The sequence below is a fragment of the Pinus tabuliformis genome, chromosome 6 (genome assembly GCF_031772625.1).
Source record: "Pinus tabuliformis cultivar Carrire ecotype Pingquan chromosome 6, CPIR1, whole genome shotgun sequence".
Taxonomy (NCBI): domain Eukaryota; kingdom Viridiplantae; phylum Streptophyta; class Pinopsida; order Pinales; family Pinaceae; genus Pinus; species Pinus tabuliformis.
Genome location: NC_142292.1, coordinates 229,391,708 through 229,409,808, shown reverse-complemented (window position 1 = coordinate 229,409,808; position 18,101 = coordinate 229,391,708).

Below are 18,101 nucleotides of genomic sequence, written 5' to 3'. Positions count from 1 at the left end.
AGATAGATATGAAGACAGACATGGAAGAATTGAAGAAGTTGCTACAAGAAAGGGTCACTAATGGTGAAAAGGTAGTAAAGGAAACTCATGATGAGAACAAAAGAAATGTTAATCATGATTCCATAGACGCTAATGTTGGATCGAAGAATCACCATATTCCAAAAATCGATATGAGGAAGTTTGATGGCAAGGATCCCGCCACATGGATATTACAGATGGAGCAATTCTTCGATCTCAATAATGTGCAAAACGCACAAAAGGTACATATGGAAACTGTATATTTGGAACCAAATCAGTTTGTATGGTATCAATGGCTTTGCTCTCGTAAAAAATTTATCGCTTGGGCAATTTTTACGGAAGAATTGATAGCACATTATGAAGATACAAAAAGCAACACTTTTTTTAGCCAATTGATAAGTCTCAAACAAAAGGGTTCAGTAATGGAGCACATTGAGGAGTTCCAAAAATTGAACATAAGGGTAAAAGATATTCCAGAGGAGCATAGGATTGATGTGTTCATAGGGTCTTTAAAGGATAATATCCAACATGATGTTCGCCTTTGGGAACCTGATTCATTAGAGAAGGCATTCAGGTTAGCAAGAAAAATGGAAAGCAAAATTATGGCAACCAGGAAGCATACCACTCACAACTATAAAGGCGGAAGTGTTGTTGCCCCTAGTCTTCCACAACCTATAAGGTTGACACCACAACAATTGGAAGAAAAAAGAGCAAAAGGGCTTTGTTACAGTTGTGATAGCAAATACACTAAAGGTCATAAGTGTGCTGAGAAGAAATTATTCTACATAGATTGTGAAGAGGAAGAAGAAAAGGAGCAAGAAAGGTCAAAAGAAGAAGATATACTTCAGGAACAAAGCCTAGATGAAGAACAAATAAATCCAACCATATCTTGTAATGCATTGGTAGGAATTACCACTCCTCAAACCATCAAGATAGAAGGACAAATCAAGAAGAAAAAGGTAATAGTGTTGATTGATTCAGGAAGCACCCACAATTTTATTCATTGTAGGGTAGCAAAAGAATTGAATTGCTTCCTATATCCAGCACCAGAGTGTCAAGTGATGATTGCAATGGAGGAACAATAAATTGCTCTGGAAAGTGCCATATTATCAAGCTATCCATGGGAGAATATGTATTGACTAGCCCAATGCTTTCCATTCCAATGGGAGGTGCGGATGTTGTATTAGGAGTCCAATGGCTACAATCCTTGGGTACAATAGCTTTTAATTTTCAAGAACTTTTCATCAAATTTTCTACGGAAGGAAAGGAAGTTGAATTAAGGGGTATTGCAGGGAAACCAGGAAAGATAATCAGCTCTCATGGTATGACAAAGCTTCTAAAAAAGGAGCAAAGAGGTGTAATTGCACAATTATGCTCGCTAGATGTTTCCACATTGGAATCATCTATTTCTCCAGATCTCCAAAAAGTCTTGGATAATCATTCCAAGGTATTTGAGACTCCCAAGGGTCTCCCACCTATGCGTGATCATGATCATGCTATTCATCTGATTCCAGGAAGTGTTCCTCCAAACATCAGGCCGTACAGATATCCCTATGTCCAAAAAAGTGAAATTGAACGTATGGTTGCAGAAATGCTAGAGGCTGGTATAATTCAACCGAGTCAAAGTTCTTTCTCAGCTCCAGTAGTATTGGTGGACAAGAAGGATGGATCATGGTGCATGTGTTCGGATTATAGGGAGCTCAACAAGCTCACTATTAAAGATAAGTTCCCCATTCCTGTTATTGATGAATTACTCGATGAATTTCATGGATCAATTTACTTCACCAAGTTGGATCTTCGTTCGGGATATCATCAAATCAGAATGAAGGTTGAAGACATTCTGAAAACGGCATTTAGAACTCATGAGGGTCATTATGAATTTTTGGTCATGCCTTTTGGCCTTACCAATGCACCTTCAACATTTCAAGGTTTGATGAATTCAATTTTCAAACCATTCCTTAGAAAATTTGTGTTAGTATTTTTTGATGATATACTAATCTACAGCAAGTCTTGGAAGGATCATGTTGAACATGTTGACAGGGTGCTACAACTATTGGAGGAGAAACAATTATATGCAATAAGATCCAAATGTTTCTTTGGAGTCCAGGAGGTGGAATATTTGGGTCATATTGTATCTCATGTAGGAGTTAAGGTAGACCCTAGCAAAATTAAAGCCAATTAAGGAATGGAAAATTCCCACATCCATAAAGCATCTGCGAGCATTTCTTGGGTTGACAGGGTATTATCGCAAGTTTGTTAAGAATTATGGGAGAATAGCAGCACCTCTAACAACATTATTGAAGAAAGATTCATTTTCATGGACTCCGGAAGCAACAAAGGCCTTTGAACATCTTAAAGAGGCAATGTGCCAAGCACCGGTCTTAGCTACACCGGACTTCACAAAAACCTTTATTGTGAAATGTGATGCTTCAGGAAATGGAATTGGTGCTGTTCAAATGAAAGATGAAAGACCCATTGCTTTTTAAAGTCGTCCAATCAAGGGAAAGTTTTTAAGCAAAGCTATTTATGAGAAGGAAATGTTGGCAATACTCCATGCACTTAAGAAATGGTGACCCTACCTAATGGGAAGACACTTCAAGGTAAAAATAGATCATGATAGCCTTAAATACTTTTTAGAACAAAGATTATCCTCTGAAGAGCAACAAAAGTGGGTCACAAAGATGTTGGGTTATGACTTTGAAATCATCTACAAAAAAGGGAAGCAAAATGTGGTGGCAGATGCACTCTCAAGAAAGGATGAGGATGTGGAAGCATTGTTGTGTGCCATTTCTATTATCCAACCAGATTGGATAAACGAAGCAAGGGAGGAATGGAAGAATGACGAAGAAGTGTGGGCACTTATTCAAAAGCTACAACAAGATTCCAGTACTTCTGATACATTTAGCTGGCAAAATAATTCATTATGGTACAAAGATCGCTTATACCTCTGTAAGAATTCCCAGCTAAAACAAAAGATTGTTATGGAATTGCACACTTCTCCCTTAGGAGGGCACTCAGGATTTTTAAAAACTTACCACAGGGTTAAGAAGGAATTTTCTTGGGATGGCCTTAAATCAGATATTCAAAAGTTTGTGGCGGAATGTTTGGTTTCCCAGCAAAATAAAATTGAAACAATTAAGACACCGGGTCTATTACAACCTTTATCCATTCCAAGCCAACATTGGGAGGAGGTTTCAATGGATTTTATCACAGGTTTACCCAAGTCTAAGGGAAAGAGTGTCATCATGGTGGTAGTTGACAGACTTACCAAGTGTTAGCCTCAGGTTGTTCCCTTTGACTCCTAAGGGAATACGGCCGAGGTAAACACAGACCAATCTTTGGATCACAGGTTCTAGCCTACTTGCAATCAGAGAGGGCTCTCTCTTTAGAATTTAGCTTTGTTTTAGTAATGTTTTAGGCTAGTTATGATGCACTGAATCTTTTTTAAGGTTTTGGTTGAGTGATATCTTCTAACAGCTAAAATGTAATCCTCAGGGGTTTTAGTCCATTGGGCATTGGAGTCTGTGATTATGTGATGTTTGAGGTGTTGAGTAAGAATGATGATACTACAGGGCCACATGGGTATTCATGAAACAATCTTCAAATTGTGGAATATGGACTATTTCCAGCCAGTGAGAGGCAATTAAGAATCTTTCACTACGCTGGTGATATGGAGAAATGAAATATTACCCAGGAGCAGATCAGAATTCCTAAACAGTATTTACTATGAAAGATTCAGTGTAAATGTGAGCAATTAAGAATTTCACATTCATAACTAATTCTGAAGAAGACATTCATAACAGCAGAGATTGAGTTCAGGGTGTTCAATGAACAAATCCTGGACTATTCTTTTTCTCTAATGCTAAGCCTATGAAACATACAACATAAGTGGATTATGAAAGAGCGGAATACATAATAACATGGTTCAGAAAACTTATTGTGACATGAAATAGCGCAGGAATCCGGTAGCAGCACGCAAGCCCATCACAACATTTCAAACAACTCAGAACTTCAGAAATTCCATTAGCTTCTTGTATTAACAGTATGAAATTACAGTATAGCTCTTCAGAAGAAAAATCAACAACCCCAATAAGTTTAGGTGTGGGGATATATATAGAATCGTTTTACAAAAATATCTTAAAGATGATTCATTTGCTCAATAACTGTCTTTACCAACTTTCAAAAATAGCAGATGCAATAGTTATTGCTACTTTAAATGAACAATGAATGATTGTTCACTTCTGTCAGAAATTCTTTGACTTTTGGGGCCAACTGGGTCTGTCGGGTGCTTTGCATTGATTTTGAGAAATCTGCCCTTTACTGCCTTGTCATGGTATGGCTGCCTCAGCCCCGTCATCTGCATCTGTAGGCATCTGTAGGTCCTGCTTTGGTTGCCAGATTCGATTGCTGAGTTGGCCCTGTCCACTCCTTTCACAGTCAGAGCAAATATTTCAATTTTCTGAAAATGCCAACTCGTGATCGATGCACAAAAATTTGGTGATAAAACCTTTTTCTTCACAGCAACGTTTGTATCATGCCCATCCACCATTCCTGTGTAGGCAATTGGTGTCTTAGAATTATGCCTAAAGTCTCATCTGCCTCAGTATATTTGTAATAGTTTGGAGGCACTTCAAAAAGATGTCTAATCTCATTCATAATAAAAAATAAATTCTCTAGTTTGTCATAGAGACTCTGCCCAGATGGAGGCCCTGTTTCCTCTGGGGCACTTGCTGATGTAGTGATCTGGTTTGTGGCATATGTATTGACTCTTTTGACATAGTTTTCATGAGATAATAGCCTTCCTGCACTGGTTACCAAGCTGGGAAGACCTTTGTTATGTAATGTTGTAATTTTCTCAATGAATTTGTTCACATCTGCCTGCATTTCTTGGCACCTTCTGTCCAATGTCTGTACATGATTTCTCAAGGTAAGCACCCTCTTGACCAGTAAAATGGTATCAGTTCTGCTGGTGATACCCATTGCTGCCAGCTGGGGGCCAGTGTGATTGTTAAGGACATTGATCATCCTATTGGCTATTTCAGGCATATTGCCTAGAGATGCTCTTGCTCTTTGATTTTCTAGTTGGGGCCTGCCTATGAGATCCATATGCTCATGGATAGTTTCAATATATTGCCACTGGTCTGTAATAGATTGACCAATGTTGGCCCACAGGATTTTCTTGATTTCAACTACAACCTTATCAAGAGAGAGCTCTTTTTCCAGTTCCTTTATTCTCTTCTCAAGAGCCCTTACCTCTCTTGTTTTTTTAGCTACGCTCTGCTTTGATTTATCATACTTTTCTTCAATGGCAGCCAATTTATCCTTGGTCTCTTTTAGTTCAGCCATCTGTGCTTCTAAAGCCTCAAGCTCCTTCATCATGTTCTGCATGCTTAGGCTGGGTCCCTGTTCTGGTGTTGTTGCTGGCGCTGATACTCCTGTAGCTGGTGCTGAGGTTGAAGGGCCTACCTCTGATGTTTGTTCGGTGGGAGGACCTGCTGCAGATGTCTGTGCTGGCTGCATTGGTAATTCATCTTGTCTTGTTTTCAATGCTACCTCCAATGCACTCTCTGTTTCCATCAATCTTTTGTATAAACTCAGGAGTAAAGCAACCACATCCTGATCCTTCTTTTGCTCTGCCACCTCTCCAGTCTGAGGGTGAAGGGTAGCTGGCAGCTTGATATGCTTTCTCATAGCTGCTATGTCTTCATCTCTTTTCTTTAACAGTGCCTGCACACCCCTAGGGTCCTTTGGATCATGACCCAATTCTATAATGATCTCTTCCAAGGACTTGATTCTGTTGTCCTTGGCTTGAGATGATGCCTTTTCTAATTCCAGTTGAGCAGCAGTATTGTGTAAGGAATTTTGCAATTGGTGTGCCAGTAGGGTTTTATCAGCTAATGTGGAATAGAGCATCTCCCCTGTTTGCCTGTGTAGCTCGATCTGGTCCATGGGGTCGATATCTTTGGCAAAATTTCCAAATTAGTTCTGATATAATCAGCAGTTGTTTGAGGTTGCTGCATAGTAGGCCTAAAATGACTAAGAGTCATTTTTTGTTCTTGAATGTCATAAGCTGACATTAGTCTCTGTTGATTAGTTGGTGCCATTTTCAAGAGTTGGTTGTAGATTTGGTACTTGAGGGGCTCATTCCTTTTCTTGATCTCTATGAACTGCTGCTTGATGCTAGAGTCCGCCTTAGATCGCTGCCTTGAAGAGCTCACCTCTGCCCCATGTGGCATGTCCTGTCCTTGTTGTAAGGAACTAGCCAATGTTTCAATGCTAGGGGGGGCATAGTATCAATTGGTCTCTCTAGTAATTCCTCCTCTGAAAAGGGATTTAGCCTCTGTCTTTTTTCGCCTTGCTGGTCCGTTGAAGTAGTAAGAGGAGTGTCCTCTTGCCTATCCCTTTTCCTTTTTCTTTCCTCATTATTAGGTGTTTGTAAAACTGAGCATTCAACTATTACCTCCTGCCTCGGAGGGATTTTCTCTTGTGTTTGCTGTTCTGTGGAGGCAGGTTCCTTGGCTGTACCTTCCTACTGCCCTACTTGTTGTTCCACATTTGGAGGTGACTCTTCTTGTTGTACTGCTTTGCCTTTGGCCATGTTTGCTACTTGATCAGTTGTTTTGGGAGGCTGCTGGGGAACGGTGGATGAAGAGGCAGCTTCTCCAAGATGCTGAGGGGCTGAAGACCAAACGTGTCCAAAATATTCCAAGTCAACCGCCTTTTCTAAAGTTTTAATGGCTCTTTCTGCTAATTCCTCTTCAGAATAATCCTCCACTAAGGTGCCTTCCCTCCATTCTAGTTGGTTAGCATGTTTTTCAATTTCTGGAATGCTAAAATGATCATAGGTGGTAAGCCTATACTTGATTCTTCTGAGGCTTATGAAATGGTTAGGCTCATAGGGTGCCCAATAGAAGCGTGTCTTGAGGAGGAGGCCCTTTAGCATTTTGTCTGCCTCTTCCCAAGCTTCTTCCCTCTTATTAAAGATAAATGGACCCAATTGATGCTTAATTTTCAGTTGTGCCTTCTTGTTTCTGCTATGGAAGTGAATCATATATGCATTGCTGAACTGCCTGAAGTATTCTAATGCAAAGAGTCTCATGGGAACATACTTTGGTAGCCTGTATGGTGCTAACTCACAGCCATATATTCTGATCACTGTGTGGTCTTGGTAAAAGTACCAATCTCCAATGCTATAGTTCTTAGAAAGCTGGAGGACTTTTTGCATATCATCAGTGAGTCTAGGAGGAGGGGAACTCTGCAGCAGTGACAAGGCTGGGTGAATGAAGAGGTCAATAAACTCACAGTAATTGTATGGTGAGTAATGAATATGATGGCAGACTGATGTCCAGAGCATTACAGATCTTTTGTTTCCCTTTGCATTTAGTTTCTTGAGGAAAAGAGGAAATCTATCAGGCTGATTGTACAATAGCAGATGATATATATAGGAGGTGTACTTAAATACCCTCTCTCTCTCGAAGTTCATGAATTATTCATGAATTTTGTTGGCTATAAATGTAGCATAGTCATACTGGACAGCAGGGGGCTGTCCTGGGGTGAAAATGGATAGCACTACCAATGTTGTCTCATCCACAAACTCACTGGTTTTGAACCCTAGGATGGAGGATATCATGTCTACTAGCAGTCTCCCTATGTCATTGAACCATACATGCAGATAAGGGGGAGGCTGTCGGGGCTGGTAATCTGGAAGCATAAACAATTGGCCAATTCTTGTAATTTGTGAGTTGGAGAGCTTGGCACCCTGCTCTAGTAAAAGCTGCATAGTAAGAGGAACCAGTGGCTTTGTAGGTTGAAACTGTAGCATTTGGTTGATGGCTTCAGGAGTGATATGGAATAAGACAGAGCCTGAAGGACTCATAACAGCCCTTTGATTTGGGTTATAGTTTGTGCAGCACTGGTGAATCAAGTCATGGAACTCATTGACCTGAGGGAGATAATAGATTGGCAAATGGGATTTCCAGATTCCCAGGAGGTCTGTACCATCTCTGTGTTTATTCCTTAACTCACAAACTGTTTCTATGTGGTATTTGTTACACAGCTCTATAGTTTCTCTCATTTGATAATCCCTGTCAGCAAGGGCCAACCATTCCAGGTCCTTATGTGGGGCATTCAAAGGTGCAATGTTTAATGCCACCGGGGTCTCCATTGTTAACTGATACTTGAAGTTGTGTTTGAACTTGATTTTTTGGGCACAACAATACAGAGCAGTGAATTTCAATGAGCAGGGAAATTTGCAAAGAGAACAAGGTAAATTGGGGTGAAACTGAGTTGAAATGCTCCTGGGAGAGATTTAAAGAGAAAATGCTGGGACTGAGAATTTCTTTTTCAGTGGATTTGTCTGGCAATGGTTTAGATTCGCAAATGCGCAATAAGCTGTGACTTTGTAATAATTTTGCACAATGGGGGACCTCTGTAGGCGAATTTGGGATTACAGTGGGGAAATGAAGCTCCAGTTACTGAGGATTCCTAGCAATTCTTATGTTTTCCCTCTTTTCTTGTTTGCTTTAGTGAATTATGCGAGGACCAAGGTATGCAGAGGGAATCTGATAAATACCTGGGCACAGTATGACGACGGTGTTAAAAGTCAGGTGGACACACGGTGCCAGCAGCAAGGGAGCAAGCTTTAGAGTTGGTGGACAAGCAACGTAAACAATCATGCAGGAGTACAGTGCGTATTTGGCGAAAAAAAGGGGAAAAAACGATTTTTGCGCACTTATATAAAAAATTTGCTGTTTGGCACCTTTTAGTGGATGATGTCATTGGTCCGACAAGGTACGGAGGAGTGACGTGGCGGCTGGTAATTGGGAGTGACGTGGATGGGCGATGTGGCGGACAGGTCGGAGGAATGGCGGGGGTGGGGTAAAGTAGCGCTGATGCGGAGATGACGTGGGGCGGGAGCGGGACAGCGGTTAATGAAAGTGGTTAGCGGTATTATCGGACCGCTTAGGGTACGGGCCCGGTAATGGTCAGAGGCCGCCCGCTCCAGTAACAGGCGGGCACGCGTCCCTGGCCCTACGTCACCCTCTGACAAATTTCGGGCGGTAAAGGGCGGATGTAAGGGGTGGTCCGAAATTGTTGTGGGCCGTCGGATGGGAGGGCCCGGATCCGACGGACGACGGGCTGCAGACGTGCAAACGCGCTACGGCGGGACCCGGCGGGGATTTTCTTTTAATATTTTTTGTTTTTGGTGGGGCGCGCCGAAATACAGACTTTGGGAAAGCGAATAAAGTGGGTTTTTACAAAATTTATACGATGGCGGGGATAATGCAATGTTGTGGGTTCGCAAAGCGGATAAGGGTAGGTACGGGTTATTAAACTAACCAAGTGTTAATTCAATCCCCAACTTTAAAATGAACCAAATACAAGAAACCTTTGATTCTGTAGCATTCTCCAAACTTTGAAAATATGGCTATAATGCCCAAGGGGGGGGGGGGTATTTACATATTTTTTGGGCTTTTTTCACAATAGTGCTATAGTAGTAGGGGAAAAGGGGCACTTAGGGATTTAGATAATAAAGTTAGAAGTCAATGTGAATTGGGGATATGAAAGATTGAAAGTGAGGAATAGAAAACTTTTAGTGAGTAAACCTAGATTTTAGAAGTAGATGGGGAATGATTTTACACAAGAAATGTGGCTTCTTTTTGGAGAAAAAGGTGAAAACTTGTCATGCATTTTTCCAAGAAGAAACACAAGGAGGACTATTTTAGGGAGGTCCTAAAGTCCTCTAGGGGATGTTAGAAAGGGAGTGTTTAGGGGAAAGCAGGGGGAGTTAGACATGCTCCTATATTTTGTCCCCAAAATGATGCATAGATACCTTTTGCAACTACTAACATGTGCCTTCTTGGTCAAGGCCAAAACTGAATAGGATCAGGATTTTGTAACTTTTGGCTACCTACCCAACTTAGTACCTAGCATTTTTTGTTACTTCAGGGAGGGTGCACTTAGACTTGAAAACCCTCATATGCTGTTTTCTTTTTGCTTCCCTCCTATCTAAATCTACCCTTATATCTTCCAAGGGCCCAGATTAAGCTGGTGGGCTCCTTCCTTTCTCTATCCAGCTAGTCATCTATCAAGCTTGAACTGTTTGAACAGGTACTCATTCCCTACTCTAAAACAGACAATTTAAAACATGGCATGGCCTAGTTTGAACTGTTGAGCCATCCATCAAGATAGCAGTGGCATTTTGATTGGCCACTTTCTTGGTCTTTCTTTGGGGTTCATTTCAATTATTTTTTCTTTTGACCAGTTCATTTTCTTGCCTTTTGATTATTCTTTTAAGGCATACCCTCTTTACATTTTTTAACTTTTTGCTTTGTCCACAAAAAATGGAACCTTTGTATCACCAAAGATGATCATTTTTAGCACTTCCACTGTCAATCATGAAATATGAAACCCTATTGGTATAGGAGGCTAACAGTGGCTCCACTTGGGGATGACTTTTCCAGATGAAAAGTCAAGATCAGCAGGTTAGATTGCCTTCTTTTTTCACCCTTTTTGCAGTTTAACCTTTCCATTTGTTAAAGTCTTCCCATCTGAATCCATGAAACTTGCATGCAATACTCATTAAGTTGATCTGCTGTGAAATTACAACACTGTTGTTACCCTGTCTGTCTGAGTGCTTTTCATCTCCTAGATAGTTTCCAAGTACCTTCTCTTATTTTCCCATGACAAAGTGAGTAATATACATAAGGAAGAATGCAGCATCTTAGTCTTTCTCAAAAAATTTACTTCATTTGGACCCTTATCTATACACTGTAAACATACATACTGGAAATATAAATACTTATGTACAATATACAATTGAGCAATGTTTTGATTAGAGGGGGTCAAAATAATGCTTCAACATCCTCCCATTGACTGGGCCTTCCTCAGTGTTTGAGCCATCCAAGCTCTTTAGAAAATAGGTGTTATTACCTTGTACAGCATAAATTACATAAGGTCCCTTCCATAAGAAATCAAATTTCCCATGTTTTCCTTTGTCCTCCATCATGGAATCCCATCTCAGCACTTTGTTCCTATAAAGAAGTCTTCAGCTTTGGTTATTTTGTCAAATATTCTTTTGAGTTTTTCTTGCACTACTTGGGTTCTTTCATAAACTTCCTCTCTTGTTTGCTGTAGGTGAATTGTCTGATTGATCCTTCTTTGAATATCATTGGGCTCAGCTTGTATTTCTTGCAGTAACTTGATTACAGGAACACCTAAAGATGAAGGAAACCTTGCTTCCATTCCATAAACTAGTTCATATGGACTTGTACCAATGGATCTCTTGGTGGTCAATCTATCTGCCCACAGTGCATTCACTAACTTCTTATGCCAATTCTTTTTGGTTTCCTCCAAAACTTTCTTGATGATGTTGATGAGGCTTTTATTAGAAGACTCAGCTAGGCCATTACCTTGAGGATAGTAAGCAATGGAATGACCTGGGGTCGTATGATACTTGTGACAAAAATTGATCATTTTTTTGGACTTGAAAGCGGCAGCATTGTCTGTGATAATTTTATCTGGACAGCCAAACCTGGACATGATGTTGGTTTCTAGAAATTGTATGATAATGGAGTCATTGGCCTGCCTACAAGGGACAACCTCTATCCATTTGGTGAAATAGTCTGTAGCAGTCAGAATCCACCTATGCTGGCCAGAGGATGGGGGATGAATTTCACCAATAAAGTCTAAACCCCATTGCTGGAATGGTCTCTCAGTTGAAACAGGTTTGAGTGGTAAAGGCAGCAGCTTTCTCTTGCCTTCAAAAATTTGACATTTGTGACAAGACATTACAAATTTCTTTACATCAGTAAACAAGGAAGGCCAATAAAATCCAGCCCTTAGGATTTTATCAGCTGTGGATTTCCAGTATAAGTGTCCTCCACAGTCACCTGCATGAAATTCTTTGAGGACATTGTCAGTTTCATCCAATGTTAAGCAATTAAGTAAGATTCCTTCATGATTTCTCCAAAACAAAACACTGTCAATAATACAAAATTTTGATGCTTTCATTTTCAAGAACCTTTTCTTAGTTCTGGACAACCCTGGAGGAGCTTGCAGGTTTAACAATACAAAACATATATCAGTATACCAAGGGGATTGCATAAAGGCTTGGTTGATCTGTGGAGTCGCCATCTCCTGATCGTTGTCCAATTCATTAATGTCAAGGGCTTGGAAATTGGTTTCAGCCATCAGCTTGGCTAGACCTTGTCCTTTTATCAGTTTGGTAGGCTTGATTTCCATGTCATACTCTATGATTTTGGCAATCCATTTGCCCCTCCTACCTTCAATTCCTTCTTGGGTCAAAATGTCCTTCACCACTGCATTTGGGACATAGGAAATGATGTGGGAGTACAGGATATAGATTCAAAAGTCTTTGATTGCTTTTACCAATGCATAGGCTTGTTTTTCCATAATCTGATATTTCAAAGGGGCATCTCTAAGAGCTCTGCTAAAGAATGAAATAGGTTTTTCATAGCCTTGGTCATCTTTTTGTAGCAGAACAGTAGCAATTGTATGCTCAGATGCAAAAGAAAAATTGATGAAATCTTTCTCAAATCTAGGGCTTGTTAGGACTGGTGTGTTTTTCAATGCTCTTTTAATATCCTCAAAGGCTTGTCTAGCTTCCATGGTCCATTTGACCTTGGAGTCCTTTTTCAGCATATTGTTTAACAGTCTCATGAGCTCGGCCAAATTAGGAATGAACCTTCTCAAGAAGTTGATTTTTCCTAGAAAGCTTTGTAGTTCTTTGATGTTTCTTGGATGTGGTATTTGTAGGATAGCTTGAATTCTGTCTGGGTCGATCCTAATACCATCTTTTGAGATTATATGTCCTAGGAGTTTACCTTCCTCCAGACCAAACAGTTATTTCTTTGGGTTCAAAGATATGCCATATCTTCTACAAATTGTGAAAACCTGCCTCAAGTGTTCTAAGTGTTCTTGGTCTGATTTTGAAAAGGCAGTAAGATCATCTAGGTAGACCACTAGAAAATCATGAATTTCCTTGGCAAAGGCTATATCCATTGCTCTTTGGAAGGTGGCCCCTGCATTCTTAATCCCAAAAGCCATTTTGACATATTTGAAAGTTCCCCAAGGTGTTGTGAAGGCAGTTTTGTCTTGATCATCCGGGTGTACTAGAATTTGATTGAATCCTGAGAAACCATCTAATAATGAGATCCTAGAGGCTCCCACTACCCTTTGCAGGATATGATTCATTTTTGGTAAGGGGTAATGGTCTTTGAGAGAGACTTTGTTCAAATTTCTTAGGTCAACACACAGTCTGATTTCTCATGTCTTTTTCCTAGTAGGCACTAGGTTTGAAATCCATTTTGAGAACCTGATTGGAGCAGTGATTCCTGCTTGATACATACGTTTCACCTCTTTTTCAATGAGGGGAAGGAGTACCGGGTTCACTCTTCTAAGTTTTTGTTTGAAAGGCTTTTGGTTTTCTTTTAAAGGTATAGTGTGCTGGATGACTGAGGTATCATAAGATTTGAGGTCCTCATAGCTCCAGGCAAAGACATCTTGGAACTCTTTAAACAACTCAATGTATTTAAATTTCTGCGCAGGTGGTAATTCTTTAGCTAATTGTATCATTTTGGGTTTTTCTGTAGTCCCAATGTTACAATCTTCAATTTCAGCATTCAGTGGTTGCATTTTTGGTTTTCTTGAGATATCATTTGAATCAAACAGATCCGCCAAAGGGGTTAAACCTGTGGGCAGAAAATTATCTTTTAGCTCAATTACCTCTGCTTCTGTTTCAGCCAGTTCATCTCCATTTATTTGATTCAACTTTTGTATAGTTTCGTTGTTAAAGGTGGTAGGATGCAAAACTAGATTAACTGTTTCAGCTGATATATTCTGTGTAATTGTGTGTGCATGTTGTTGATCATCTCCAGTGGTTGAGTCAATGTTAATGCTAGAGAATTCCTCTTTTAGAGTGGGGAAGTTGTTTATCTGAGTGTCACTCTCAAAGACTTGCCAGTTTTTTATGTTGTCTGGAACTGCAGGTCTATGTTTGATTTCAGCAGTAAAAGTATGATTGGGTTTGAAAGGCAGCTTGCAAGTGCTGGCAAAGGTTGCCAAGCTATGAGCATGTAGATTGAGTTCTCTAGAAATTTTAGTCAATTGTGATTGTGAAAAGGTATCAAGTACCTGTATAGCTGCTCCCTTATATGCTCTCAACCTTAGATCATTTGTGGTAAAGTTTCCTTTCATTTGTTGTATGATCATATTTGAATCTCCTAAGATTGAGACTTTGGTTGCACCCAAATTTTTTATGAGTTTCAGACCTAACAACAGGGCCTCATACTCAGCCATATTGTTTGTGCACCGAAAGTTTAGCCTGTATGCATGACCCTCAGCCTGGTCATTGTGCATATTGTGGATCTAGACTCCTGCCCCAGCTCCTAACCTGTTTACAGAACCATCAAATTCTAAGTACCATAAGGTTTCATGATCAAGATTTGGATTGAGGTCTTTAGAAAATTGTATCATGGGCAGATTGTTTTCTTGCAAGTTGCTTGATACATCATACTCCTTCTTTATATCAGTTATGCCTAAAGTGTTTTGGTGTTGGGGGGAAAATTGTTCATTTAATTCCTTTGTCTCTGCTGCCATTACTTGTTTAGAATAAACTTTGTTGCAGATGTCAGCATTATAGAGAATAAATGAATCCATGTCAGAGTGTATTGAATAGATTGGGAAGTTTTGGGGCTTCTCTTGACTGCTTACCACATATTTCATCAATGTTTCGCGGTATAATCTCTTTGGCTGCCCAAAGACTGAAATGGTAGCATAGGACATGTCTAATTGCAAAGATCCTTGGAGTTTGGCCCCCCAGGATCTGGACAAGAGCATACCATACTTAGGAGGTATGTCAGCCACTACTACATCCATCAAAATTGTCTTGGTTGGGTATTGGACCAGGGAGACACATAAGTCTTTAATCAATCCTAGGCACCTGACTTGGCTTGAATCAAATGAGAATAGATCTTTATAAGGTCTAGTGATATCTAAGTCGAGTTTTTCCATTACAGATTTGGGCATTAAGTTGTGTGAGGCCCCGGAATCAAACATTGTATTGTGTAGAACCTTATCATGAATGTTTAAACTGACACAGAAGGGTGGAACCCCTCCGTTTTTTGTTTTTCCATTAACCTCAGGGCCAAATAGTAACTCTGGTTGATCGTCTAGGACATTCACAGCATCTTTATTGTCTGATACTTGGAGTGACTTGTTAATCTGCTGTCTGTATACTTGGTGCTTGGCCAATTCAGAAAGAGGGACTGATATCTTCAGCTTACTTATTTCTGTTTCCAAGTTAAAAGGCTTTTCTATTTGAATCTTGGCATTAAGTGCAACAGGTTTTTCTTTTTCAGCTGGGTTGTCAGTGGTCTTTTGTTCATAGTTGGCATGATTTTGAATGAAACTGGTACCATGTTTGTTTCCCGGGGTGGTATTTGCCCTTGACTTTGCGGGATGGAGTGGGGCTGACTGGTTTTCAGGGGTCTGTTTTTCTGAGATATCCTCCACAATGACTTCTGTGGTGTGTGGGTTTGAATTTCCAGCTGATTGTGGAAGAGCAGTCTTGTCATTGGTCTTTTTTGGTTGCTTACTGTCCCTTGGTTTAAGAGGTTCAGGTACATCTATCGTTCTAGTCCTTAGTTTATACTGTTTGTGTACCTCATAAACAGCTACATCATAACCTTCTCTGAAATCGAATGATTCTCCTGACTTAGTGTGGAATTGATTGTTATTATAAATGTCTTGATCTTCTTGTGTTAAAAAGACTTGATGTTCACTGTCCAAACCCATTAGATTGATGTGAGGTTCCTCAGTTGGTTCATTAGATGTTGAAGCCTCAGCATAATTTTCTTGGAAAGGAGGTCTGATATGTTGGTCTGGATCAGTCCTTCCAACATTAGGATTTTTATTCTTTCTAAAATTTGGGTTTCTAACATTGCCTGGTTGACCTTCCCATGATGATTTTCTTTCTATGGTTTCCACCCTGTCCCCAAGTTTGTCCATACCTTTGATGATTGCATCTAGCTTTTGCTCGAATGATGAGGGTTCTTCCTTAAAAGTGGTTCTTCTTTCAACTCTTGCCCGGTTTGCCAGGGTTGCAGGGGCTCTTTCCCTTAATTGATATGCCATATCAGCATCAAACCCATCCGGAAATTTGATTAAAGCTAGATCAGCTGGAGGTCTAAGGTTTTGAGGAATGGCATTATAGACAGTGTTGAATCTAGTGCAATAGTCCAAGACAGTTTCTTGTGGGCCTCTCCTTATGGTGTCATATTCAGATAGAATGTGCAGAGGATCCTTTTTCTTTTCCCATCTGTTAAGGAAGGACTAATAAAGAGCGCCTGAGTCAGGTATAGAATTTGCAGCAAGTGCTCTGAACCAAGTTCTTACTTCACCTGTTAAACTTTGTACAAAAAATTTCATTCTCACATCATCATCATCTATCTCATAATTTTCAAAGTAATCTTGCATTTTCTTGGTATGCTGTAAGGCAGTGTATGTATTGGTTCCATCAAAATAAGTAATCTTACTTTGGTAGTCCTGAGGCATAGCTCCAAGATTACCATGTAGCTGAAGAGGAGCATAACGATTAACCATATTTGCAGGGATAAATGAGGCAACAGGTAGAAGGGGAAAAATTGGAACAATAGGGATAACAGTAGCAGTTTGTGTATTGGGTGGGGGTGTGAATAGTATGTTTTGGGAAGTGGATGAGGAAGAGGGGGAAGAATGGGTTATATGAAGATGAACTGATGGTTTGGCAGGGGTTGGGATATAACTTTGCTGAACTGCCTCAGGGCTAGACTCAGCAGATTCTTCTGGTTCCTTTTGGTTCCTGAGAGTCCTGGGAATCAAATTAGGATTATCGAAAACAGGTGGAGGATTTGGGTCAGGATTTGACCTGGTATGCCTAGTTCTCTTTTTAGGAGCCAGCTTCTGAACTTGTTTTTGGTATTTTTGAGAATATTTTTAGAATGGTCAAGGGATTGCTTAAATTTTGGAACCACTATCTAAAGTAGACAGCAGTTGAAACATTCGTTCTTTCCCCAGTGGAGTCGCCAGTTATGTTAGCCTCAGGTTGTTCCCTTTGACTCCTAAGGGAATACGACCAAGGTAACCACAGACCAATCTTTGGATCATAGGTTCTAGCCTACCTGCAATCAGAGAGGGCTCTCTCTTTAGAATTTAGCTTTGTTTTAGTAATGTTTTAGGCTAATTATGATGCACTGAATCTTGTTTAAAGTTTTGGTTGAGTGATATCTTCTAACAACTAAAATGTAATCCTCAGGGGTTTTAGTCCATTGGGCATTGGAGTCTGTGATTATGTGCTGTTTGAGGTGTTGAGCAAGAATGATGATACTGCAGGGCCATATGGGTATTCATGAAACAATCTTCAAATTGTGGAATATGGACTATTTCCAGCCAGTGAGAGGCAATTAAGAATCTTTCACTACGCTGGTGATATGGAGAAATGAAATATTACTCAGGAGTAGATCAGAATTCCTGAACAGTATTTACTATGAAAGATTCGGTGTAAATGTGAACAATTAAGAATTTCACATTCATAACTAATTCTGAAGAAGACATTCATAACAGCAGAGATTGAGTTCAGGGTGTTCAATGAACAAATCCTGGACTATTCTTTTTCTCTAATGCTAAGCCTATGAAACATACAACATAAGTGGATTATGAAAGAGCGGAATACATAATAACATGGTTCAGAAAAATTATTGTGACATGAAATAGCGCAGGAATCCGGTAGCAGCACGCAAGCCCATCACAACATTTCAAACAACTCAGAACTTCAGAAATTCCATTAGCTTCTTGTATTAACAGTCTGAAATTACAGTATAGCTCTTCAGAAGAAAAATCAACAACCCCAATAAGTTTAGGCGTGGGGATATATATAGAATCGTTTTACAAAAATATCTTAACGATGAGTCATTTGCTCAATAACTGTCTTTACCAACTTTCAAAAATAGCAGATGCAATAGTTATTGCTACTTTAAATGAACAATGAATGACTGTTCACTTCTGTCAGAAATTCTTTGACTTTT